General features: G+C 49.0%; 1 long non-coding RNA gene across 1 annotated transcript in view; it reads left to right on the top strand.

Moving 5' to 3' along the window:
• Positions 1 to 4,398: 4,398 nt before the first annotated feature.
• Positions 4,399 to 26,415, top strand: part of LOC135055538 (uncharacterized) — a 41,079-nt gene continuing 19,062 nt past the window's right edge. Inside the window, exons 1-2 of the long non-coding RNA XR_010243770.1 lie at positions 4,399 to 4,936; positions 23,853 to 23,991. This is a non-coding gene — a long non-coding RNA (uncharacterized LOC135055538). The remainder of the gene's footprint in view (positions 4,937 to 23,852; positions 23,992 to 26,415) is intronic.

Here is a 26,415-nt window from a genome sequence, read left to right as displayed (position 1 = left end):
AAAGGATCATAAATATTTATGTAGCCCCTTAGGGTATAAGATTAATAGGATTCATGTATTAGTTTTCTTAAAATGAAAATCCATATATATATTGACCATAGGATTTATATTAAGCATTTGCCGTAAATAAATGATTACTATGTATAAGTATATGGGGTTGTCGGGTGCTGATCTTATATTGTTGAACAATGGAGCAGGGGATCAGCGTGAATACATTGGCACTAGAGGGCATGAAGAGACTTTTCTAGAAGCCCTCGTGCCTAGAATGTGAAGGAGCGCATGCTGTACCCCCAACGGAGATCGCGCTCGAGAAAGGAGACGGTTAGAGGAGAGAGAGGGTGAAGGAGTGACGCAGTAAACTAATTGGCTAAGGAGAGCGGAGAGAGGAGACGGACCCCCGGAGCCGCGCAGCTAAAAGATGGAGTGCAGTGAGTACCTGTAGGAGTGCGGGAGTCCCGGTGCAGAGTGACGACTTGCCTGGCGGTGGAGTGATCACTGGGGGCCGGCCGGAGACGGACTGGCTAGGGTCCGCTCGAACAGAGGGAGGCTATCACCGGAGATTACGTGGCAGACAGAAGAGGCGGTCGTCGGGGCCGTCCCGGAGAGCGGTGGCATAGCAACCAGACCCCTTAGTACAGCCCCGGAGGCGGGACATAACTATCTATTTGAACTGGAGGAGGAGTCGGGGGAGGAATTGAGAGAGCCTCCCGGATTAAGTTGGGACCTCCCTATAATGTATGGGTAAGGCAACCAAGCCCCGACACTACCCTCAGCAGCGGAGAGCCCAGTATATCCTTGCATAGCATTGACTACAGTATCAGCTTTTATAGGAAGTAAGCAGACTTCATTGCAGCACTCATTATCACTTCCAGGGCTGTCAGTATATGAACCATTACTTCTATTAATTCTAACAAGTATAAGTGACTACATATTAACCCCTCTCTTATCTAGAGTGGAAGTTATTGTTACCGCTATATATATATATATATATATATATATCCTTATAAGTCTCACCAGATGAGGGACTATCAGTTCGCCTAGGTCATCTACCATTGTGGCAGCATAGACCACGGACTGCAGGGACCAGCATTGCGTAGTATCTGTACGTGGAGCAAGGCTATAGCTGCCTATCCACCGGCCACACATACCTCTCCAAACCACTCCTACGGCTACAGGCAAAGATACAGGGGCCAGACACATTATATTAAATTGTAGCATGCATCCGTCCTTGCTTATCTCACTACATTGAATACGGTGGGGGGAAGCAGGATATACCACGGAACCCTTAAGCAGACTCACTACTACTCACCGTCGTTAATGAAGGATCACTGGAATAGCTACTGGGAACTAATCCGTCCCGACTAATCTATTATTCTTAGCACCTCTAATTAAATCTGGAATACAATTTACCCGAGGTTATCAACCCGAGCCAAGAATCCTAATTGGAGATAACCAATTAAGGTACCTAAGTACCCCATTCACTCATGGGACTGAATTCCAGTCAGTCCCTCTTTGAGAAGGGAGCTACCGTGACCCTGGAACGGCTCTCTGTAAATTATTCTCAGCTGAACCTCTAACTTGGATTAATTACCCTACTCCTCTACTGACTTTACCAGAGGTATCAGACTGCTAATATAGAAATTCATATAATTACTATTCTATGGTTATGTATTTATTGTGTAGGCAACTGATGGTGCACCATAGTCTAATGGGTATGATATAAGCTATAAGTATCATTTTGTGTCATTTTGCCAACCCGGGTCAATAGTTTCTTGACTATTGAATGGTTAAGTTTTTTTGTATTGCATGCAGTTATTTCCTGTATAATAGATCGCTAATGTGACGAATACATCATCCGGAGGTCTACTCTCTAAGGCAGGGGTAGGGAACCTCCGGCCCGCGGGCCGTATACGGCCCGCGAAGCCGTTTGGTCCGGCCCACCAGCTGGTGTCAGTGAGACACGCTGCCGCTCAGTCCGGCGGCAGCGTGTCTCAGCTGTCAGAACAGGGAGATGGAGGAGAGCGCGGCTGTCGAGTGGGAGCGGCGGCGTGTAGTACTTCAAACCAGCCGCCGGTCCGTGAGCCAATCAGAGCTCGCGGACCGGCAGCCAATCAGGAGCCGCGGCTGCCGGTCCGCGAGCTCTGATTGGCTCTCGAACCGGAGGCTGGTTTGAAGTACTACACGGCGCCGCCGCTCCCACCCGACAGCCGCGCTCTCCTCCGTGTCTCACGGTAAGCAGCACGGAGGGGAGGGGGGAGGGCATCTGCATACCTGGCACTGTGGGGGCATCTGTATACCTGGCGCTGTGGGGGGCATTTGTATACCTGGCACTGTGGGGGCATCTGTATACCTGGCACTGTGGGGGCATCTGCATACCTGGCACTGTGGGGGCATCTGTATACCTGGCACTGTGGGGGGCATTTGTATACCTGGCACTGTGGGGTCATCTGTATACCTGGCACTGTGGGGGCATCTGCATACCTGGCACTGTGGGGGGCATTTGTATACCTGGCACTGTGGGGTCATCTGTATACCTGGCACTGTGGGGGCATCTGCATACCTGGCACTGTGGGGTCATCTGTATACCTGGCACTGTGGGGGGCATTTGTATACCTGGCACTGTGGGGGGCATTTGTATACCTGGCACTGTGGGGGGCATTTGTATACCTGGCACTGTGGGGGCATTTGTATACCTGGCACTGTGGGGGCAATTGTGGATCTGGCACCGCACTATTGGGGGCATATGTGTATCACGTCCCATTTTAACTGGCCACACCCATTTTTTTGGCGCGTGCGCGCCTCCGGCACGCACACACAGTACCTCTAAGGGGCAGATCTACTGGGGGGCAGGGTAATTTTTTAAGTTGAGAATTTTTGTATGGCCCCCGAAGGATTTTATAAATATCCAAATGGCCCTCGGTAGAAAAAAGGTTCCCCACCCCTGCTCTAAGGAGATGAAAGGTACGATTGGTAAAATTTACTATAGTTGATTGCTAACAAGTAAACACCCATATACTTACCAGTGGAGTTGTCTGTTTCTTGGAGTTGGATCCTGAAAGGGAAAACGGTAATTCCATTAGTCACCCGGTCATCATTCTGGGGTCCCTTAAGGGGAATAAATATATTATATAGATAGGAGTAGGATTGACCACATATCTACTCTAGAGGCGCTCCCAAGCTCGCCTGGAAATATACACATCCAAATAGCTCGGGTGGAGGCACACTGTCAGTTCACAGTAACCCATCACTAGTGCCAGGGTTACATTTACATAATGTCACTCCTCTTCTATCTGTTGATATCACTGATAATAAAAACGTTCAGGTGCAATAAATGGAATATAGCAATTAAAAAACAAACAAACCCAAAAAACAGAAAATAAACATTCTGCTGGCAATGAAATGATAGTAGTTAGCAGCTGGCGTGACATTATGGTGACCATCACACCACACATGCTGCAACATACTGTATGGAAAATGTATGTCACCTATACTGTACTATATCTATCTACTTATCGCCAAAGGGTACAATAATAAAACTAATATAAAACTCACTAACACAATTGGACAACATACTGTAGATCACATAGCTGTGTATTATTCCACAAGGACCGCACTTTCCAGCATAACCATATACCTGCACTACTTCCAACTGACACATGACCAGAGGCGGATTGGCCATAGGGTTCACAGGGAAGATTCCCGGTGGGCCGACGCACCCGTGGGGCCTGTTTTGTTTGAGGACATGTGGTCCTTTTTATAGACATAATGAATAAGATGCTAAATAATTTGCATATATGAAAATCATTTTGCCACTTAGCCTGTGATTGCAGATGATCTAGTGTATGCTCTGTCTGCCTGCTTGGCTGACATATAAGATTGAGTGAATAGTGATTGGGATACGGTTGGTGTAATAAGCAAGAAAATATATCTTTCTAAAGAATGATATAGTTTCCTAAATTCTGAAAGTGTATCATATAATGTGCTCATAATATTTAATTTGATTTCTTTTTAACTTCCCCCTTGATGCTGGACATGCCCACTATCTGGAAAGTCTTGGGGGGAGGGTGATGCTGCCATGGCTCATGGCTAGACCTTACCCATGTGGGGCCACTAGTACAAATTTTTCCAGGGCCGCTTTTTGTTCCCAATCCGCCCCTGCACATGACCATCTGTAAACAGCAGCATCAGATACAGAGACATTACTCACTGACAGCGGCACATCCCCACCTCAATGACAGACACACACATTTCAGAAACATTTCACGTCTTTTATTCATTTATACTGTAAGGCAGTTAAATGTCTATTCATTAAATATAATGTAGCCCTACTGGTAATTTTAATATATATATATTGTAATATATTGTGTATACATATGCATATGTAGTCTGTCATATTACATAGGGCATGAGGTGAAGGAGTTAACCTCATGTACTGCAGTATGTGGGGAGAAGTTTCTAGATTGCCATGAGGCCAGGAGATCGTTGGGGAGAGCATGAGGAGTGAAGGGAAAGGGGCCCCTGCGCATGCTGTGACAGTTAGTCCCCCACAAACGGTACCTGTGAGAGACGCAGCATCCCGGCGGGCAGCTCCAGTGACAGAGCAGAGAGTGGGGTACGGAGACGCTGGCAGAGAGGTAGTCTCGGTGAAAGTGAGGCTGGAGAAAGCTGCAGGCAGACAAATAGCCCCTGGCGGAGAGGCAGTCCCGGTGACGGCGAGGTTGGAGAGCCAGAGAGCTGTGCAGTAGAGGCGCAGGCAACCAGAGTAAGAGGGAGAACGGTGAGGAGTGAGATCCTGTCAGTGCTGAGGACTCACTGATTAGTACAAGAACTACAATAAGAGGTACCTGCACTATCTGTCTTACAATAATCAGAGGGGGTGGAGAGGCAGAGCATAGAGGAACAAGAGGAACAGGAGGAGTCGGGGGAGCTACCAGAGGTGAGCAACTATCCGTTGTGTCGCCTCCCCCTGACAAGTTAACTCCTTCAGTACTAAAGTGCCAAATGCTTGAATCCTCACTGCATTAACTGTATATATTATAAATCTTTTCAAATGAACTTTAATTTTAGAGTCACCATAAACATTCTTCAGTATTATATGGACTGTGGCCAGTTATAGACTACACATTACTATATAGACTGTGGCCGATTATATACTACATACCCAGAGATGCTACAGGTGCACTATTGTCACATATAGACTGAAAGCCCAGAACTATAGAGCCTGTTAAAGTAGAAAGATGCGAAAGGAAGCACCCATATCGGGATAGCTATTGAAATAGAGACATTCCTGAAGGAGGGGCAGTTATAGACTGAAAGAGAAGTAACTATTTAGCGAACTGAAGTCATACCGTTTCCCTTATCTACCAGCATAACAAAAAGATAGAAGCGCCTGAGAGTAATGATAGACTTTACTAGTAAAGCCTCACGACACAGAGAAACTGATGATACTAAATCCGGATATCTGTCAGGGACAATAGGATGTGTATATGCTTTGATATAGCCAGCTGGTGACCATTTACCATCAGAGAGGAAAGTCAGTAATAACCAGCCCGACCAGTCAGAGTGGAAAATTAACCCTAACTGGAGGTTAAGAGGAAACGTGAGTTATAATAACAGTGTCATCGCTGAGTAAAGTAAAGGAAGCAGTCCAAGGTGGATATATTCTATAACTGAGGCAGTATAACTGTAGCATGTAACAACTCGGAAACCATGGGCCCCAACAGTGCACGAATGTTTGTATAAATAAGAATTTACTCACCGGTAATTCTATTTCTCGTAGTCCGTAGTGGATGCTGGGAACTCCGAAAGGACCATGGGGAATAGCGGGCTCCGAAGGAGGCTGGGCACTCTAGAAAGATTTAGGACTACCTGGTGTGCACTGGCTCCTCCCACTATGACCCTCCTCCAAGCCTCAGTTAGGACACTGTGCCCGGACGAGCGTACACAATAAGGAAGGATTTTGAATCCCGGGTAAGACTCATACCAGCCACACCAATCACACCGTACAACTCGTGATATGAATCCCAGTTAACAGTATGAAACAACTGAGCCTCTCATTAGATGGCTCAACAATAACCCGATTTAGTTAACAATAACTATGTACAAGTATTGCAGATAAACTGCACTTGGGATGGGCGCCCAGCATCCACTACGGACTACGAGAAATAGAATTACCGGTGAGTAAATTCTTATTTTCTCTAACGTCCTAGTGGATGCTGGGAACTCCGAAAGGACCATGGAGATTATACCAAAGCTCCCAAACGGGCGGGAGAGTGCGGATGACTCTGCAGCACTGAATGAGAGAACTCCAGGTCCTCCTCAGCCAGGGTATCAAATTTGTAGAATTTTGCAAACGTGTTTGCCCCTGACCAAGTAGCTGCTCGGCAAAGTTGTAAAGCCGAGACCCCTCGGGCAGCCGCCCAAGATGAGCCCACCTTCCTAGTGGAATGGGCATTTACAGATTTTGGCTGTGGCAGGCCTGCCACAGAATGAGCAAGCTGAATTGTACTACAAATCCAGCGAGCAATAGTCTGCTTAGAAGCAGGAGCACCCAGCTTGTTGGGTGCATACAGGATAAACAGCGAGTCAGATTTTCTGACTCCAGCCGTCCTGGAAACATATATTTCTCTGACGTCCTAGTGGATGCTGGGAACTCCGTAAGGACCATGGGGAATAGACGGGCTCCGCAGGAGACTGGGCACTCTAAAAGAAAGATTAGGTACTATCTGGTGTGCACTGGCTCCTCCCACTATGACCCTCCTCCAGACCTCAGTTGGATTTCTGTGCCCGGCTGAGCTGGATGCACACTAGGGGCTCTCCTGAGCTCCTAGAAAGAAAGTTTATTTTAGGTTTTTTATTTTACAGTGAGACCTGCTGGCAACAGGCTCACTGCATCGAGGGACTAAGGGGAGAAGAAGCGAACCTACCTGTTTGCAGCTAGCTTGGGCTTCTTAGGCTACTGGACACCATTAGCTCCAGAGGGATCGACCGCATGGAACTGGCCTTGGTGTTCGTTCCCGGAGCCGCGCCGCCGTCCCCCTTACAGAGCCAGAAGCAAGAAGAGGTCCGGAAAATCGGCGGCAGAAGACATCAGTCTTCACCAAGGTAGTGCACAGCACTGCAGCTGTGCGCCATTGCTCCTCATGCACACTTCACACTCCGGTCACTGAGGGTGCAGGGCGCTGGGGGGGGGCGCCCTGAGGGCAATATATGACACCTTGGCTGGCAAATCTACATCATATATAGTCCTAGAGGCTATATAGATGTAAAATTACCCCTGCCAGTATTCCAGAAAAAGCGGGAGAAAGTCAGTTGAAAAAGGGGCGGGGCTTCTCCCTCAGCACACTGGAGCCATTTTCTCTTCACAGTGCAGCTGGAAGACAGCTCCCCAGGCTCTCCCCTGTAGTTTGCAGGCTCAAAGGGTTAAAAAGAGAGGGGGGGCACAAAATTTAGGCGCAATATTGTATATACAAGCAGCTATTGGGAAAAATTCACTCAATATAGTGTTAATCCCAAAATTATATAGCGCTCTGGTGTGTGCTGGCATACTCTCTCTCTGTCTCCCCAAAGGGCTGTGTGGGGTCCTGTCCTCAGTCTGAGCATTCCCTGTGTGTGTGTGCGGTGTGTCGGTACGGCTGTGTCGACACGTTTGATGAGGAGGCTTATGTGATGGCAGAGCAGATGCCGATAAATGTGATGTCGCCCCCTGTGGGGCCGACACCAGAGTGGATGGATAGGTGGAAGGTATAAACCGACAGTGTCAACTCCTTACATAAAAGGCTGGATGACGTAACAGCTATGGGACAGCCGGCTTCTCAGCCCGCGCCTGCCCAGACGTCTCAAAGGCCATCGGGCTCAAAAACGCCCGCTCCCTCAGATGGCAGACACAGATGTCGACACGGAGTCTGACTCCAGTGTCGACGAGGTTGAGACATATACACAATCCAATCGGAACATCCGTTACATGATCCCGGCAATAAAAAATGTGTTTCACATTTCTGACATTAACCCAAGTACCACTAAAAAAGGGTTTTATGTTTGGGGAGAAAAAGCAGGCAGTGTTTTGTTCCCCCATCAAATGAGTGAATGAAGTGTGAAAAAGAGCGGGTTCCCCCGATAAGACACTGGTAATTTCTAAAAAGTTACTGATGGCGTACCCTTTCCCGCCAGAGGATAAATTACGCTGGGAGATATCCCCTAGGGTGGATAAGGCGCTCACACGTTTGTCAAAAAAGGTGGCACTGCCGTCTTAGGATACGGCCACTTTGAAGGTACCTGCTGATAAAAAGCAGGAGGCTATCCTGAAGTCTGTATTTACACACTCAGGTACTAGACTGAGACCTGCAGATAGTGCTGCTGCAGTGTGGTCTGTAACCCTGTCAAACAGGGATACTATTTTGCGAACATAAGACGTCGTCTTATATATGAGGGATGCACAGAGGGATATTTTGCCGGCTGGCATCCAGAATTAATGCAATGTCCATTCTGTCAGGAGGGTATTAGAGACCCGACACTGGACAGGTAATGCTGACTTTAAAAGGCACATAGAGCCTTATAAGGGTGAGGAATTGTTTGGGGATGGTCTCTGGGACCTCGTATCCACAGCAACAGCTGGAAAAAAAAAAAAAATTTACCCCAGGTTTCCTCACAGCCTAAGAAAGCACTGTATTATCAGGTACAGTCCTTTCGGCTTCAGAAAAGCAAGCGGGTCAAAGACGCTTCCTTTCTGCACAGAGACGAGGGAAGAGGGAAAAAGCTGCACCAGTCAGCCAGTTCCCAGAATCAAAATTCTTCCCCCGCTTCCTCTGAGTCCACCGCATGATGCGGGGGCTCCACAGGCGTAGCCAGGTATGGTGGGGGGCCGCCTCAAAAATTTCAGCGATCAGTGGGCTCGCTCACAGGTGGATCCCTGGATCCTTCAAGTAGTATCTCAGGGGTACAAGCTGGAATTCGAGGCGTCTCCCCCCCGCCGTTTCCTCAAATCTGCCTTGCCGACAACTCCCTCAGGCAGGGAGGCTGTGCTAGAGGCAATTCACAAGCTGTATTCCCAGCAGGTGATAGTCAAGGTGCCCCTACTTCAACAAGGAATGGGTTACTATTCCACACTGTTTGTGGTACCGAAACCGGACGGTTCGGTGAGACCCATTTTAAATTTGAAATCCTTGAACACATACATAAAGAAATTCAAGTTCAAGATGGAATCGCTCAGGGCGGTTATTGCAAGCCTGGAGGAGGGGGATTACATGGTATCCCTGGACATCAAGGATGCTTACCTACATGTCCCCATTTACCATCCTCACCAGGAGTACCTCAGATTTGTGGTACAGGATTGCCATTACCAATTCCAAACACTGCCGTTTGGACTGTCCACGGCACCGAGGGTCTTTACCAAGGTAATGGCAGAAATGATGATACTCCTTCGAAAAAAGGGAGTTTTAATTATCCCGTACTTGGACGATCTCCTTATAAAGGCGAGGTCCAAGGAGCAGTTGTTGGTCGGAGTAGCACTATCTCGGGAAGTGCTACAACAGCACGGATGGATTCTATACATTCCAAAGTCACAGCTGGTTCCTACCACACGCCTACTGTTCCTGGGGATGGTTCTGGACACAGAACAGAAAAAAGTGTTTCTCCCGCAGGAGAAAGCCAAGGAGCTGTCATCTCTAGTCAGAGACCTCCTGAAACCAAAACAGGTATCGGTGCATCACTGCACACGAGTCCTGGGAAAAATGGTAGCTTCTTACGAAGCAAAATTCCATTCGGCAGGTTCCATGCAAGAACCTTTCAGTGGGACCTCTTGGACAAGTGGTCGGGATCGCATCTTCAGATGCATCGGCTGATACCCTGGTCCTTGGAGACAGGGTTATCTCTACTGTGGTGGCTGCAGAGTGCTCATCTTCAAGAGGGCCGCAGATTCGGCATACAGGACTGGGTCCTGGTAACCACGGATGCCAGCCTTCGAGGCTGGGGGGCAGTCACACAGGGAAGAAATTTCCAAGGACTTTGGTCAAGTCAGGAGTCGTCCCTACACATAAATATTCTGGAACTGAGGGCCATTTACAATGCCCTAAGTCTGGCAAGGCCTCTGCTTCAAAACCAGCCGGTACTGATCCAATCAGACAACATCACGGCAGTCGCCCATGTAAACCGACAGGGCGGCACAAGAAGCAGGATGGCGATGGCAGAAGCCACAAGGATTCTCCGATGAGCGGAAAATCACGTCTTAGCACTGTCAGCAGTGTTCATTCCGGGAGTGGACAACTGGGAAGCAGACTTCCTCAGCAGACACGACCTACACCCGGGAGAGTGGGGACTTCATCCAGAAGTCTTCCAACTGTTGGTAAACCATTGGGAAAGGCCACAGGTGGACATGATGGCGTCCTGCCTAAACAAAAAACTAGATATTGCGCCAGGTCAAGGGACCCTCAGGCAATAGCTGTGGACGCTCTAGTGACACCGTGGGTGTACCACTCGGTTTATGTATTCCCTCCTCTGCCTCTCATACCAAAGGTACTGAGAATAATAAGAAAAGGAGGAGTAAGAACGATACTCGTGGTTCCGGATGGGCCAAGAAGAGCTTGGTACCCAGAACTTCAAGAAATGATATCAGAGGACCCATGGCCTCTACCGCTCAGACAGGATCTGCTACAGCAGGGGCCCTGTCTGTTCCAAGACTTACCGTGGCTGCGTTTGACGGCATGGCGGTTGAATTCCGGATCCTAAAGGAAAAGGGCATTCCGGAAGAAGTCATTCCTACGCTGATAAAAGCCAGGAAAGAAGTAACCGCAAACCATTATCACCGTATTTGGCGAAAATATGTTGCGTGGTGTGAGGCCAGGAAGGCCCCAACAGAGGAATTTCAGCTGGGTCGTTTTCTGCACTTCCTACAGTCAGGGGTGACTATGGGCCTAAAATTGGGTTCCATTAAGGTCCAGATTTCGGCTCTGTCGATTTTCTTCCAGAAAGAACTGGCTTCACTGCCTGGAGTTCAGACATTTGTAAAGGGAGTGCTACATATTCAGCCCCCTTTTGTGCCTCCTGTGGCACCTTGGGATTTCAACGTGGTGTTGAGTTTCTTAAAATCACATTGGTTTGAGCCACTTAAAACTGTGGATTTGAAATATCTTGCGTGGAAAGTGGTCATGTTATTGGCCTTGGCTTCGGCCAGGCGTGTGTCAGAATTGGTGGCTTTGTCATGTAAAAGCCCTTATCTGATTTTCCATATGGATAGGGCAGAATTGAGGACTCGTCCCCAGTTTCTCCCTAAGGTGGTATCAGCTTTTCACTTGAACCAACCTATTGTAGTGCCTGCGGCTACTAGGGACTTGGAAGATTCCAAGTTACTGGACGTAGTCAGGGCCTTAAAAATTTATATTTCCAGGACGGCTGGAGTCAGGAAAACTGACTCGCTTTTTATCCTGTAGGCACCCAACAAAATAGGTGCTCCTGCTTCTAAGCAGAATATTGCTCGCTGAATTTGTAGCACAATTCAGCTGGAGCATTCTGCGGCTGGATTGCCGCATCCTAAATCAGTAAAAGCCCATTCCACGAGGAAAGTGGGCTCATCTTGGGCGGCTGCCCGAGGGGTCTCGGCTTTACAATTTTGCCGAGCTGCAACTTGGTCAGGGGCAAACACGTTTGCTAAATTCTACAAAATTGATACCCTGGCTGAGGAGGACCTGGAGTTCTCTCATTCAGTGCTGCAGAGTCATCCGCACTCTCCCGCCCGTTTGGGAGCTTTGGTATAATCTCCATGGTCCTTTCGGAGTTCCCAGCATCCACTAGGACGTTAGAGAAAATAAGATTTTACTCACCGGTAAATCTATTTCTCGTAGTCCGTAGTGGATGCTGGGCGCCCATCCCAAGTGCGGATTGTCTGCAATACTTGTATGTAGTTATTGCCTAACTAAGGGTTATTGTTGAGCCATCTGTTGAGAGGCTCAGTTATATTTCATACTGTTAACTGGGTGTAGTATCACGAGTTATACGGTGTGATTGGTGTGGCTGGTATGAGTCTTACCCGGGATTCAAAATCCTTCCTTATTGTGTCAGCTCTTCCGGGCACAGTATCCTAACTGAGGTCTGGAGGAGGGTCATAGTGGGAGGAGCCAGTGCACACCAGATAGTACCTAATCTTTCTTTTAGAGTGCCCAGTCTCCTGCGGAGCCCGTCTATTCCCCATGGTCCTTACGGAGTTCCCAGCATCCACTACGGACTACGAGAAATAGATTTACCGGTGAGTAAAATCTTATTTTCTCTGACGTCCTAAGTGGATGCTGGGGACTCCGTCAGGACCATGGGGAATAGCGGCTCCGCAGGAGACAGGGCACAAAAGTAAAAGCTTTAGGATCAGGTGGTGTGCACTGGCTCCTCCCCCCATGACCCTCCTCCAAGCCTCAGTTAGGTTTTTGTGCCCGGCCGAGAAGGGTGCAATCTAGGTGGCTCTCCTAAAGAGCTGCTTAGAGTAAAAGTTTTGTTAGGTTTTTTATTTTCAGTGAGTCCTGCTGACAACAGGCTCACTGCAACGAGGGACTTAGGGGAGAAGAAGTGAACTCACCTGCGTGCAGGATGGATTGGCTTCTTAGGCTACTGGACACTAGCTCCAGAGGGACGATCACAGGTACAGCCTGGATGGGTCACCGGAGCCGCGCCGCCGACCCCCTTGCAGATGCTGAAGAGAGAAGAGGTCCAGAAATCGGCGGCTGAAGACTTCCCAGTCTTCTTAAGGTAGCGCACAGCACGGCAGCTGTGCGCCATTGCTCTCAGCACACTTCACACCAACGGTCACTGAGGGTGCAGGGCGCTGGGGGGGGCGCCCTGGGCAGCAATGAAAGTACCTATGCTGGCTAAAAATACATCACATATAGCCTCTGGGGCTATATGGATGTATTTAACCCCTGCCAGGTTGTCAGAAAAACGGGAGAAGAAGCCCGCCGAAAAGGGGGCGGGGCCTATTCTCCTCAGCACACAGCGCCATTTTCCTACACAGCTCCGCTGCTAGGAAGGCTCCCAGGCTCTCCCCTGCACTGCACTACAGAAACAGGGTTAAAACAGAGAGGGGGGGCACTTATTTGGCGATATTATTATATATTAAGATGCTATAAGGGAAAACACTTATATAAGGTTGTCCCTGTATAATTATAGCGTTTTGGTGTGTGCTGGCAAACTCTCCCTCTGTCTCCCCAAAGGGCAAGTGGGGTCCTGTCCTCTATCAGAGCATTCCCTGTGTGTGTGCTGTGTGTCGGTACGTGTGTGTCGACATGTATGAGGACGATGTTGGTGAGGAGGCGGAGCAATTGCCTGTAATGGTGATGTCACTCTCTAGGGAGTCGACACCGGAATGGATGGCTTATTTAGGGAATTACGTGATAATGTCAACACGCTGCAAGGTCGGTTGACGACATGAGACGGCCGGCAAACCAATTAGTACCTGTCCAGGCGTCTCAAACACCGTCAGGGGCTTTAAAACGCCCATTTACCTCAGTCGGTCGACACAGACACAGACACGGACACTGACTCCAGTGTCGACGGTGAAGAAACAAACGTATTTTCCATTAGGGCCACACGTTACATGTTAAGGGCAATGAAGGAGGTGTTACATATTTCTGATACTACAAGTACCACAAAAAAGGGTATTATGTGGGGTGTGAAAAAACTACCTGTAGTTTTTCCTGAATCAGATAAATTAAATGAAGTGTGTGATGATGCGTGGGTTTCCCCCGATAGAAAATTATTGGCGTTATACCCTTTCCCGCCAGAAGTTAGGGCGCGTTGGGAAACACCCCTTAGGGTGGATAAGGCGCTCACACGCTTATCAAAACAAGTGGCGTTACCGTCTCCAGATACGGCCGCCCTCAAGGAGCCAGCTGATAGGAGGCTGGAAAATATCCTAAAAAGTATATACACACATACTGGTGTTATACTGCGACCAGCGATCGCCTCAGCCTGGATGTGCAGCGCTGGGGTGGCTTGGTCGGATTCCCTGACTGAAAATATTGATACCCTTGACAGGGACAGTATTTTATTGACTATAGAGCATTTAAAGGATGCATTTCTATATATGCGAGATGCACAGAGGGATATTTGCACTCTGGCATCAAGAGTAAGTGCGATGTCCATATCTGCCAGAAGATGTTTATGGACACGACAGTGGTCAGGTGATGCAGATTCCAAACGGCACATGGAAGTATTGCCGTATAAAGGGGAGGAGTTATTTGGGGTCGGTCCATCGGACCTGGTGGCCACGGCAACAGCTGGAAAATCCACCTTTTTTACCCCAAGTCACATCTCAGCAGAAAAAGACACCGTCTTTTCAGCCTCAGTCCTTTCGTCCCCATAAGGGCAAGCGGGCAAAAGGCCAGTCATATCTGCCCAGGGGTAGAGGAAAGGGAAGAAGACTGCAGCAGGCAGCCCCTTCCCAGGAACAGAAGCCCTCCACCGCTTCTGCCAAGTCCTCAGCATGACGCTGGGGCCGTACAAGCGGACTCAGGTGCGGTGGGGGGTCGTCTCAAGAGTTTCAGCGCGCAGTGGGCTCACTCGCAAGTGGACCCCTGGATCCTACAAGTAGTATCCCAGGGGTACAGATTGGAAATTCGAGACTTCTCCCCCTCGCAGGTTCCTGAAGTCTGCTTTACCAACGTCTCCCTCCGACAGGGAGGCAGTATTGGAAACAATTCACAAGCTGTATTCCCAGCAGGTGATAATCAAAGTACCCCTCCTACAACAAGGAAAGGGGTATTATTCCACACTATATTGTGGTACTGAAGCCAGACGGCTCGGTGAGCCCTATTCTAAATCTGAAATCTTTGAACACTTACATACAAAGGTTCAAATCAAGATGGAGTCACTCAGAGCAGTGATAGCGAACCAGGAAGAAGGGGACTATATGGTGTCCCTGGACATCAAGGATGCTTACCTACATGTCCCCATTTACCATCCTCACCAGGAGTACCTCAGATTTGTGGTACAGGATTGCCATTACCAATTCCAAACACTGCCGTTTGGACTGTCCACGGCACCGAGGGTCTTTACCAAGGTAATGGCAGAAATGATGATACTCCTTCGAAAAAAGGGAGTTTTAATTATCCCGTACTTGGACGATCTCCTTATAAAGGCGAGGTCCAAGGAGCAGTTGTTGGTCGGAGTAGCACTATCTCGGGAAGTGCTACAACAGCACGGATGGATTCTATACATTCCAAAGTCACAGCTGGTTCCTACCACACGCCTACTGTTCCTGGGGATGGTTCTGGACACAGAACAGAAAAAAGTGTTTCTCCCGCAGGAGAAAGCCAAGGAGCTGTCATCTCTAGTCAGAGACCTCCTGAAACCAAAACAGGTATCGGTGCATCACTGCACACGAGTCCTGGGAAAAATGGTAGCTTCTTACGAAGCAAAATTCCATTCGGCAGGTTCCATGCAAGAACCTTTCAGTGGGACCTCTTGGACAAGTGGTCGGGATCGCATCTTCAGATGCATCGGCTGATACCCTGGTCCTTGGAGACAGGGTTATCTCTACTGTGGTGGCTGCAGAGTGCTCATCTTCAAGAGGGCCGCAGATTCGGCATACAGGACTGGGTCCTGGTAACCACGGATGCCAGCCTTCGAGGCTGGGGGGCAGTCACACAGGGAAGAAATTTCCAAGGACTTTGGTCAAGTCAGGAGTCGTCCCTACACATAAATATTCTGGAACTGAGGGCCATTTACAATGCCCTAAGTCTGGCAAGACCTCTGCTTCAAAACCAGCCGGTACTGATCCAATCAGACAACATCACGGCAGTCGCCCATGTAAACCGACAGGGCGGCACAAGAAGCAGGATGGCGATGGCAGAAGCCACAAGGATTCTCCGATGGGCGGAAAATCACGTCTTAGCACTGTCAGCAGTGTTCATTCCGGGAGTGGACAACTGGGAAGCAGACTTCCTCAGCAGACACGACCTACACCCGGGAGAGTGGGGACTTCATCCAGAAGTCTTCCAACTGTTGGTAAACCATTGGGAAAGGCCACAGGTGGACATGATGGCGTCCTGCCTATACAAAAAAACTAGATATTGCGCCAGGTCAAGGGACCCTCAGGCAATAGCTGTGGACGCTCTAGTGACACCGTGGGTGTACCAGTCGGTTTATGTATTCCCTCCTCTGTCCCAATTTGCCCTTCTCACCAAGGGTACCTCAGGTTCGTGGTACAGAACTGTCACTATCAGTTTCAGACGCTGCCGTTTGGATTGTCCACGGCACCCCGGGTCTTTACCAAGGTAATGGCCGAAATGATGATTCTTCTTCAAAGAAAAGGCGTCTTAATTATCCCTTACTTGGACGATCTCCTGATAAGGGCAAGGTCCAGAGAACAGTTGGAGGTCGGAGTAGCACTATCTCAAGTAGTTCTACGACAGCACGGGTGGATTCTAAATATTCCAAAATCGCAGCTGTGTCCGACGACACGTCTGCTGTTCCTAGGGATGATTCTGGACACAGTCCAGAAAAAGGTGTTTCTCCCGGAGGAGAAAGCCAGGGAGTTATCCGAGCTAGTCAGAAACCTCCTAAAACCAGGCCAAGTGTCAGTGCATCAATGCACAAGAGTCCTGGGAAAAATGGTGGCTTCTTACGAAGCGATTCCATTCGGCAGATTTCACGCAAGAATTTTTCAGTGGGATCTGCTGGACGAATGGTCCGGATCGCATCTTCAGATGCATCAGCGGATAATCCTGTCTCCAAGGACAAGGGTGTCTCTTCTGTGGTGGCTGCAGAGTGCTCATCTACTAGAGGGCAGCACATTCGGCATTCAGGACTGGGTTCTGGTGACCACGGATGCCAGCATGAGAGGCTGGGGAGCAGTCACACAGGGAAGAAATTTCCAAGGAGTGTGGTCAAGTCTGGAGACTTCTCTCCACATAAATATACTGGAGCTAAGGGCAATTTACAATGCTCTGAGCCTAGGAAGACCTCTGCTTCAAAGTCAACCGGTGCTGATCCAGTCGGACAATATCACGGCAGTCGCCCACGTAAACAGACAGGGCGGCACAAGAAGCAGGAGGGCAATGGCAGCAAGGATTCTTCGCTGGGCGAAAAATCATGTGATAACACTGTCAGCGGTGTTCATTCCGAGAGTGGACAACTGGGAAGCAGACTTCCTCAGCAGGAACGACCTCCACCCGGGAGAGTGGGGACTTCATCTGGAAGTCTTCCACATGATTGTGAACCGTTGGGAAAGACCAAAGGTGGACATGATGGCGTCCCGTCTGAACAAAAAACTGGACAGGTATTGCGCCAGGTCAAGAGACCCTCAGGCAATAGCTGGGACGCTCTGGTAACACCGTGGGCGTACCAGTCGGTGTATGTGTTCCCTCCTCTGCCTCTCATACCCAAGGTACTGAGAATTATAAGACGGAGAGGAGTAAGAACTATACTCGTGGCTCCGGATTGGCCAAGAAGTACTTGGTACCCGGAACTTCAAGAGATACTAAGAAGGGACTTGCTTCAGCAAGGCTCATGTCTGTTCCAAGACTTACCGCGGCTGCGTTTGACGGCATGGCGGTTGAACGCCGGATCCTAAGGGAAAAAGGCATTCCGGAAGAGGTCATCCCTACCCTGGTCAGAGCCAGGAAGGAGGTGACCGCACAACATTATCACCGCATTTGGCGAAAATATGTTGCATGGTGTGAGGCCAGGAAGGCCCCCACGGAGGAATTTCAACTCGGTCGATTCCTGCATTTCCTACAAACAGGAGTGTCTATGGGCCTCAAATTGGGGTCCATTAAGGTTCAAATTTCGGCCCTGTCGATTTTCTTCCAGAAAGAATTGGCTTCAGTTCCTGAAGTCCAGAAGTTTGTCAAGGGAGTACTGCATATACAACCCCCTTTTGTGCCTCCAGTGGCACTGTGGGATCTCAACGTAGTTCTGGGATTCCTCAAATCACATTGGTTTAAACCGCTCAAATCTGTGGATTTGAAATATCTCACATGGAAAGTGACCATGCTGTTGGCCCTGGCCTCGGCCAGGCGAGTGTCAGAATTGGCGGCTTTGTCTCACAAAAGCCCATATCTGATTGTCCATTCGGACAGGGCAGAGCTGCGGACTCGTCCCCAGTTTCTCCCTAAGGTGGTGTCAGCGTTTCACCTGAACCAGCTTATTGTGGTACCTGCGGCTACTAGGGACTTGGAGGACTCCAAGTTGCTAGATGTTGTCAGGGCCCTGAAAATATAGGTTTCCAGGACGGCTGGAGTCAGGAAAACTGACTTGCTGTTATCCTGTATGCACCCAACAAACTGGGTGCTCTTGCTTCTAAGCAGACGATTGCTAGTTGGATGTGTAGTACAATTCAGCTTGCACATTCTGTGGCAGGCCTGCCACAGCCAAAATATGTAAATGCCCATTCCACAAGGAAGGTGGGCTCATCTTGGGCGGCTGCCTGAGGGGTCTCGGCTTTACAACTTTGCCGAGCTGCTACTTGGTCAGGGGCAAACACGTTTGAAAAATTCTACAAATTTGATACCCTGGCTGAGGAGGACCTGGAGTTCTCTCATTCGGTGCTGCAGAGTCATCCGCACTCTCCCGCCTGTTTGGGAGCTTTGGTATAATCCCCATGGTCCTGACGGAGTCCCCAGCATCCACTTAGGACGTCAGAGAAAATAAGAATTTACTTACCGATAATTCTATTTCTCGTAGTCCGTAGTGGATGCTGGGCGCCCATCCCAAGTGCGGATTGTCTGCAATACTTGTACATAGTTATTGTTACAAAAATCGGGTTATTATTGTTGTGAGCCATCTTTTCAGAGGCTCCGCTGTTATCATGCTGTTAACTGGGTTCAGATCACAGGTTGTACAGTGTGATTGGTGTGGCTGGTATGAGTCTTACCCGGGATTCAAAATCCTTCCTTATTGTGTACGCTCGTCCGGGCACAGTATCCTAACTGAGGCTTGGAGGAGGGTCATGGGGGGAGGAGCCAGTGCACACCACCTGATCCTAAAGCTTTTACTTTTGTGCCCTGTCTCCTGCGGAGCCGCTATTCCCCATGGTCCTGACGGAGTCCCCAGCATCCACTACGGACTAGGAGAAATAGAATTATCGGTAAGTAAATTCTTATTTTTCAGGGCCCTGACAACGTCTAGCAACTTGGAGTCCTCCAAGTCCCTAGTAGCCGCAGGCACCACAATAGGCTGGTTCAGGTGAAACGCTGACACCACCTTTGGGAGAAATTGGGGACGAGTCCTCAATTCTGCCCTATCCATATGGAAAATCAGATAAGGGCTTTTACATGATAAAGCCGCCAATTCTGACACATGCCTGGCTGAAGCCAAAGCCAATAACATGACCACTTTCCACGTGAGATATTTCAGATCCACGGTTTTTAGTGGCTCAAACCAATGTGATTTTAAGAAACTCAACATCACGTTGAGATCCCAAGGTGCCACAGGAGGCACAAATGGGGGCTGAATATGCAGCACTCCTTTCACAAATGTCTGAACTTCAGGTACTGAAGCTAGTTCTTTTTGAAAGAAAATCGACAGAGCAGAGATCTGTACTTTAATGGAGCCTAGTTTTAGGCCCATATTAACTCCTGCTTGCAGGAAATACAGAAATCGACCTAGTTGAAATTCCTCTGTTGGGGCCTTTTCGGCCTCACACCATGCAACATACTTCCGCCATATGCGGTGATAATGATTTGCTGTAACCTCTTTTCTAGCTTTAATAAGCGTAGGAATGACTTCCTCCGGAATGCCCTTTTCCTTCAGGATCCGGCGTTCAACCGCCATGCCGTCAAACGCAGCCGCGGTAAGTCTTGGAACAGACAGGGCCCCTGCTGTAGCAGGTCTTGTCTGAGCGGCAGAGACCACGGGTCCTCTGAGATCATCTCTTGAAGTTCCGGGTACCACGCTCTTCTTGGCCAATCCGGAACCACGAGAATTGTGTTTACACCTCGCTTTCTTATTATTCTCAATACCTTTGGTATGAGAGGTAGAGGAGGGAACACATAAACTGACTGGTACACCCACGGTGTCACTAGAGCGTCCACAGCTATCGCCTGAGGGTCCCTTGACCTGGCGCAATACCTCTCTAGTTTTTTGTTTAGGCGGGACGCCATCATGCCCACCAGTGGACGACCCCACTGATTTACAATCATTTGGAATACTTCTGGATGAAGTCCCCACTCTCCCGGGTGGAGGTCGTGCCTGCTGAGAAAGTCTGCTTCCCAGTTGTCCACTCCCGGGATGAACACTGCTGACAGTGCTAGTACATGATTTTCCGCCCATCGGAGAATCCTTGTGGCTTCTGCCATTGCCATCCTGCTTCTTGTGCCGCCCTGTCGATTCACATGGGCGACTGCCGTGATGTTGTCTGACTGGATCAGCACCGGCTGGTGTAGGAGCAGGGATTTTGCTTGACTTAGGGCATTGTAAATGGCCCTTAGTTCCAGAATATTTATGTGAAGGGAAGTCTCCTGACTTGACCATAGTCCTTGGAAGTTTCTTCCCTTTGTGACTGCCCCCCAGCCTCGTAGGCTGGCATCCGTGGTCACCAGGACCCAGTCCTGTATGCCGAATCTGCGGCCCTCCAAAAGATGAGCACTCTGCAGCCACCACAGAAGAGACACCCTGGTTCTTGGGGACAGGGTTTTTTAGGAGGTCTCTGACTAGAGAAGACAACTCCCTGGCTTTCTCCTCCGGGAGAAACACTTTTTTCTGGACTGTGTCCAGAATCATTCCCAGGAACATTAGACGTGTCGTCGGGACCAGCTGTGACTTTGGGATATTCAGAATCCAGCCGTGCTGGCGCAGCACTTCCTGAGATAGTGCTACTCCCACTAACAACTGTTCCTTGGATCGTGCCTTTATTAGGAGATCGTCCAAGTATGGGATAATTAAAACTCCCTTTTTTCCGAAGGAGTATCATAATTTCCGCCATAACCTTGGTAAATACCCTCGGTGCCGTGGAGAGTCCAAACGGCAGCGTCTGGAATTGGTAATGGCAATCCTGTACCACAAATCTGAGGTACTCCTGGTGAGGATGTTAAATGGGGACATGCAGGTAAGCATCCTTGATGTCCAGGGATACCATGTAATCCCCCTCCTCCAGGCTTGCAATAACCGCCCTGAGCGATTCCATCTTGAACTTGAATTTTTTTATGTATATGTTCAAGGATTTCAAATTTAAAATGGGTCTAACCGAACCGTCCGGTTTCGGCACCACAAATAGTGTGGAATAGTAACCCCGGCCTTGTTGAAGTAGGGGTACCTTGATTATCACCTGCTGGGAATACAGCTTGTGAATCGCTGCTAGCACCGCCTCCCTGTCTGAGGGAGCAATCGGCAAGGCAGATTTTAGGAACCGGTGGGGTGGAGCCGCCTCGAATTCTAGCTTGTACCCCTGAGATACTATTTGAAGGATCCAGGGATCCACCTGTGAGCGAGCCCACTGATCGCTGAAATTCATGAGGCGGGCCCCCACTGTACCTGGCTCCGCCTGTGGAGCCCCACCGTCATGCGGCGGACTTGGAAAAGGAAGCGGGGGAGGACTTTTGCTCCTGTGAACCTGCTGTTTGTTGCAGCCTTTTTCCCCTACCTCTGCCTCTAGAGAGAAAAGACCCTCCTTTTCCCCGCTTGTTTTTCTGGGACCGAAAGGACTGAACCTGATAAAATGGCGCCTTCTTAGGCTGTGAGGGGACATGGGGTAAAAATGCTGACTTCCCAGACGTTGCTGTGGAAACTAGGTCGGAGAGACCATCCCCAAATAATTCCTCCCCCTTATAAGGCAAAACTTCCATGTGCCTTTTGGAATCTGCATCTCCAGTCCACTGGCGAGTCCATAAGCATCTCCTAGCAGAGATGGACAATGCACTTATTTTAGATGCCAGCCGTCAGACTTCCCTCTGTGCATCTCTCATATATAAGACTGAGTCTTTGATATGGTCAATTGTTAGCAGAATCGTGTCTCTGTCTAGTGTGTCAATATTTTCTGACAGTTTATCCGACCACGCAGCGGCAGCACTGCACATCCATGCTGACGCAATCGCTGGTCTAAGTATAATGCCTGAGTGTGTATATACAGACTTCAGGATCGCCTCCTGCTTTCTATCAGCAGGTTCCTTAAGGGCGGCCGTATCCTGAGACGGTAGTGCCACCTTTTTAGACAAACGTGTGAGCGCTTTATCCACTCTAGGAGGTGTTTCCCAACGTAACCTATCCTCTGGCGGGAAAGGGAACGCCATTAGTACCTTCTTAGGAATTACCAATTTCTTATCAGGGGAAGCCCACGCTTCTTCACACACTTCATTAATTCATCTGACGGGGGAAAAACTACAGGTAGTTTTTTCTCCCCAAACATAATACCCTTTTTTGTGGTACCTGGATGTAAATCAGAGATATTTAACACCTCTTTCATTGCCTCAATCATGCAGTGAATGGCCTTAATGGGCATTAAATTTGACTCCTCGTCGTCGACACTGGTTTCAGTATCCGTGTCGACATCTACTTGTGCCATCTGAGATAGCGGGCGTTTCAGAGCCCCTGAAGACTTTTGAGACACCTGGACAGGCACGAGCTGAGAACTCGGCTGTCCCGCAGTCGGCATGTCGTCAAATTTCTTATGTAATGAGTCTATACGTGCACTCATTTCCTTCCATAAGCACATCCACTCAGGTGTCTGCCCCCCAGGGGGTGACATCCCTTCTATAGGCATCTGCTCCGCCTCCACCTCATTATCCTCATCAAACATGTCGACACAGCCGTACCGACACACTCCACACACACAGGGAATGCTCAATATAGAGGACAGGACCCACAAAAGCCCTTTGGGGGGACAGAGTGAGAGTATGCCAGCACACACCAGAGCGCTATATAAGGCAGGGACTAACTGAGTTATGTCCCTTATAGCTGCTTTTTAATATAAACTATATACTGCGCCAAATTAAATGCCCCCCCTCTCTCTTTTTTACCCTTTTCTGTAGAGTAGTCTGCAGGGGAGAGCCAGGGAGCTTCCTTCCAGCGGAACTGTGAGGGAAAAATGGCGCCCAGTGTGCTGAGGGAGATAGCTCCGCCCCTTTTCCGCGGCCTATTCTCCCGCTTTTTATGGAATCTGGCTGGGGTATTTACCTCATATATAGCCCCTGGGGCTATATATTGAGGTATTTTTGCCAGCCAAGGTGTTTTTATTGCTGCCTCAGGGCGCCCCCCCCCCAGCGCCCTGCACCCTCAGTGACCGGAGTGTGAAGTGTGAGAGGAGCAATGGCGCACAGCTGCAGTGCTGTGCGCTACCTTGGTGAAGACTGATGTCTTCATGCCGCCGATTTTCCGGACCATCTTCTTGCTTCTGGCTCTGTAAGGGGGACGGCGGCGCGGCTCCGGGACCGAACATCAAGGCTGGGCCTGCGGTCGATCCCTCTGGAGCTAATGGTGTCCAGTAGCCTAAGAAGCCCAATCCGGCTGCAAGCAGGCGAGTTCGCTTCTTCTCCCCTTAGTCCCTCGCTGCAGTGAGCCTGTTGCCAGCAGGTCTCACTGAAAATAATAAACCTAGACTATCTTTCTTCTAAGAGCTCAGGAGAGCCCCTAGTGTGCATCCAACCTCGGCCGGGCACAAAATCTAACTGAGGCTTGGAGGAGGGTCATAGTGGGAGGAGCCAGTGCACACCAGGTAGTCCTAAATCTTTCTAGAGTGCCCAGCCTCCTTCGGAGCCCGCTATTCCCCATGGTCCTTTCGGAGTTCCCAGCATCCACTAGGACGTTAGAGAAAACACCCGGGTCGATCTCATTTTTAAAAGATCCGATATGGTACCAGAGGTATTTTTTTTGTACTGCATGCGAATACATTGTATAGGACGGGGAGAGTATAGTGATTAACTTGTGTAATAATTATTATATAGGTGGGAATGTTTGTTGGAACGGTCTAAAGAATTTATTGACGCTGATAACCCAACTATAGTTGTACAATAAAGCTGTTATACTTACCACTGCCTGACTCTTCTGCTAGGGGACCCGAAAGGCCTAATGGAGAGAAAACAGGTAAATGAATTATTGGATTGTGTGTAATGCATTATCTATACACATAGGCGCATACACATTAGATACGGCTTACCCAAACAAGCCGGGTGGTATAACACAATAGTTAATAGTTTGGGTGGAGGCACAAAGGTAGTTGATAGTAACTCTCTCGAACAGCTACCCCAGAGCAGAGCAAGGGGGTTATTTAAATAAAACAGGCTATTCCTGATTATTTTTTCATGTTTATATATATCCGTTTCACCCTATTTTGTCACAACAGGGGCCATTTTATAAGAAAGATCAGGAGCGGTTCTAGGCACGGGCAAGCAGGGCAGGCGCCCGGGGTGCTGCGGCCGCAGTCACCCACGTCCAACTGCACCCTGCATCCCGCTCCCCGGCTACAGCATGTGCCATGGGCTGTGTGAGCACCCGCTGCAGCCAGCGCCACTGTCAGATGCTAGAGGTCATAATTGACCTCTAGTGTCTGTGCGGCGCTGCTATGGGAGAGAAACGTCATGACGTCTCTCTCATAGAGAGGAGCGGGCAGCCAGAGACGGAGGGCAGCACAGCAGCGCTCGGGAAGCAGGAGCAGGGCTGGTAAGTATTGTGTGGTTTTGTTTTTGTGTTTGCAAGTGGTGCTACTGGGGGCACAACTACAGGGGGCACAGCTACAGGGGCTATATCTGTGGCTACACCCCTTCCCTATGAAGCCACACCCCTATTTTTGGGCGTGCGCCTTCGGCGTGCACCAACTCTGTTTTACCTGTTGGGGGGGGGGGGGGCTCAAAGGAAACTTTCGCCCTGGGCACCAGAAGGTCTAGAACAGGCCCTGAGAAAGACATACCACTGTTGGGTGGTTGAATGCCACAAAGGCACGCATCTATCACAGCGTGAGCACACACCCAAGAGTGGTATATCTATTACATACAGCAGTTTTTTCAGTGGGAAAAAAGGGCATTACTCCCAATACAGTGATATGAATATATATATATATATATATATATATATATATACACATACACAGATAGATAGTAAAATTTGTACATATGTTCTTCAAATGTGACCCCCACATCTGATTAAGAACACATACTGGTTCAGCAATAATAATAAAGTCTCACAATAACTGGCATTCCCTTCTATAGATTTTGTGGGTGCCTGCACTAGAAGGCATCTTTTCCACTTTATATATACAGCATATGGACTTCCTCTGGGGGGTGCAAACCTCCAGCTGAGTCCATCAAACAACCAATTATTGTTTACTCTGTGTACATATACAGTGCCGTAAGTAGACATTTTTGGTGCCCTGTGCCCGAAAGAGCTTTGGTGCCAGCATCATATTTTAAATAGGAACAGCATGTGCCCCCGGAAGAGAGGCATGATCTCCTGGGGAATGGTGTAGCCACACAAAGTACCAATTCAAATTATACCACATAGTGCCCCTTACATTACACCGCATAATAGTGTCCCTTATACACGTTACACCACACACTAGAGCCTCCTAGCCACATTGCACCACACGGTATACCTTCTGAGATTACTATGTACTTTGATGACAGATGATTTACTGCAAGATTATGTAAACACTTTATTAAATAAGTTGCATTTGCTGAAGTAGAGAGTATGTGCTTTCTTCAAATATTTTATTTATGGGCTACACAGATGGTGTGACCTAGGACTTAATTGAGACCTGATCACGCCTCTGTGAATTTGCAGAGGTTTGCATTTGGATAGTCGCCGCCCAGACAGAGTGGAAATCCGCCCCATGCAAGTCTGCGTACACCGTATATATGTGTATACAAACAGTAAATTTAGCACTCACCATAGCAAGCTCACTTATCCTCACACAGTGCTGAATTTTCTGTTTGTATATGTTTAAGTAGGTGGCCATGGGCTACATGCACCCCATCCTATGAGTGGTGAGTGCAGACATCATTGCACCCCGCTTCTGGGGGGGAGAGTGCTGTGGTTGTTTGTGTATATATATATATATATTTCTCTAACGTCCTAGTGGATGCTGGGGACTCCGTAAGGACCATGGGGGATATAGCGGCTCCGCAGGAGACAGGGCACAATAATAAAAGCTTTAGGATCAGGTGGTGTGCACTGGCTCCTCCCCCTATGACCCTCCTCCAAGCCTCAGTTAGATTTTTGTGCCCGGCCGAGAAGGGTGCAATCTAGGTGGCTCTCCTGAGCTGCTTAGAATAAAAGTTTAAGTTAGGTTTTTTTCTTTCAGTGAGACCTGCTGGCAACAGGCTCACTGCTACGAGGGACTTAGGGGAGAGAAGTAAACTCACCTGCGTGCAGGATGGATTTGCTTCTTAGGCTACTGGACACCATTAGCTCCAGAGGGAGTCGGAACACAGGTCTCACCCTGGGGTTCGTCCCGGAGCCGTGCCGCCGACCCCCCTTGCAGATGCCGAAGTTGAAGAGGTCCAGAGATCCAGA

The sequence above is a fragment of the Pseudophryne corroboree genome, chromosome 3, assembly GCF_028390025.1.
Source record: "Pseudophryne corroboree isolate aPseCor3 chromosome 3, aPseCor3.hap2, whole genome shotgun sequence".
In the NCBI taxonomy this organism is placed as follows: Eukaryota; Metazoa; Chordata; class Amphibia; order Anura; family Myobatrachidae; genus Pseudophryne; species Pseudophryne corroboree.
Note: the sequence above shows the minus strand (reverse complement) of the source record. Positions and strands in the feature narration are given on the sequence as shown.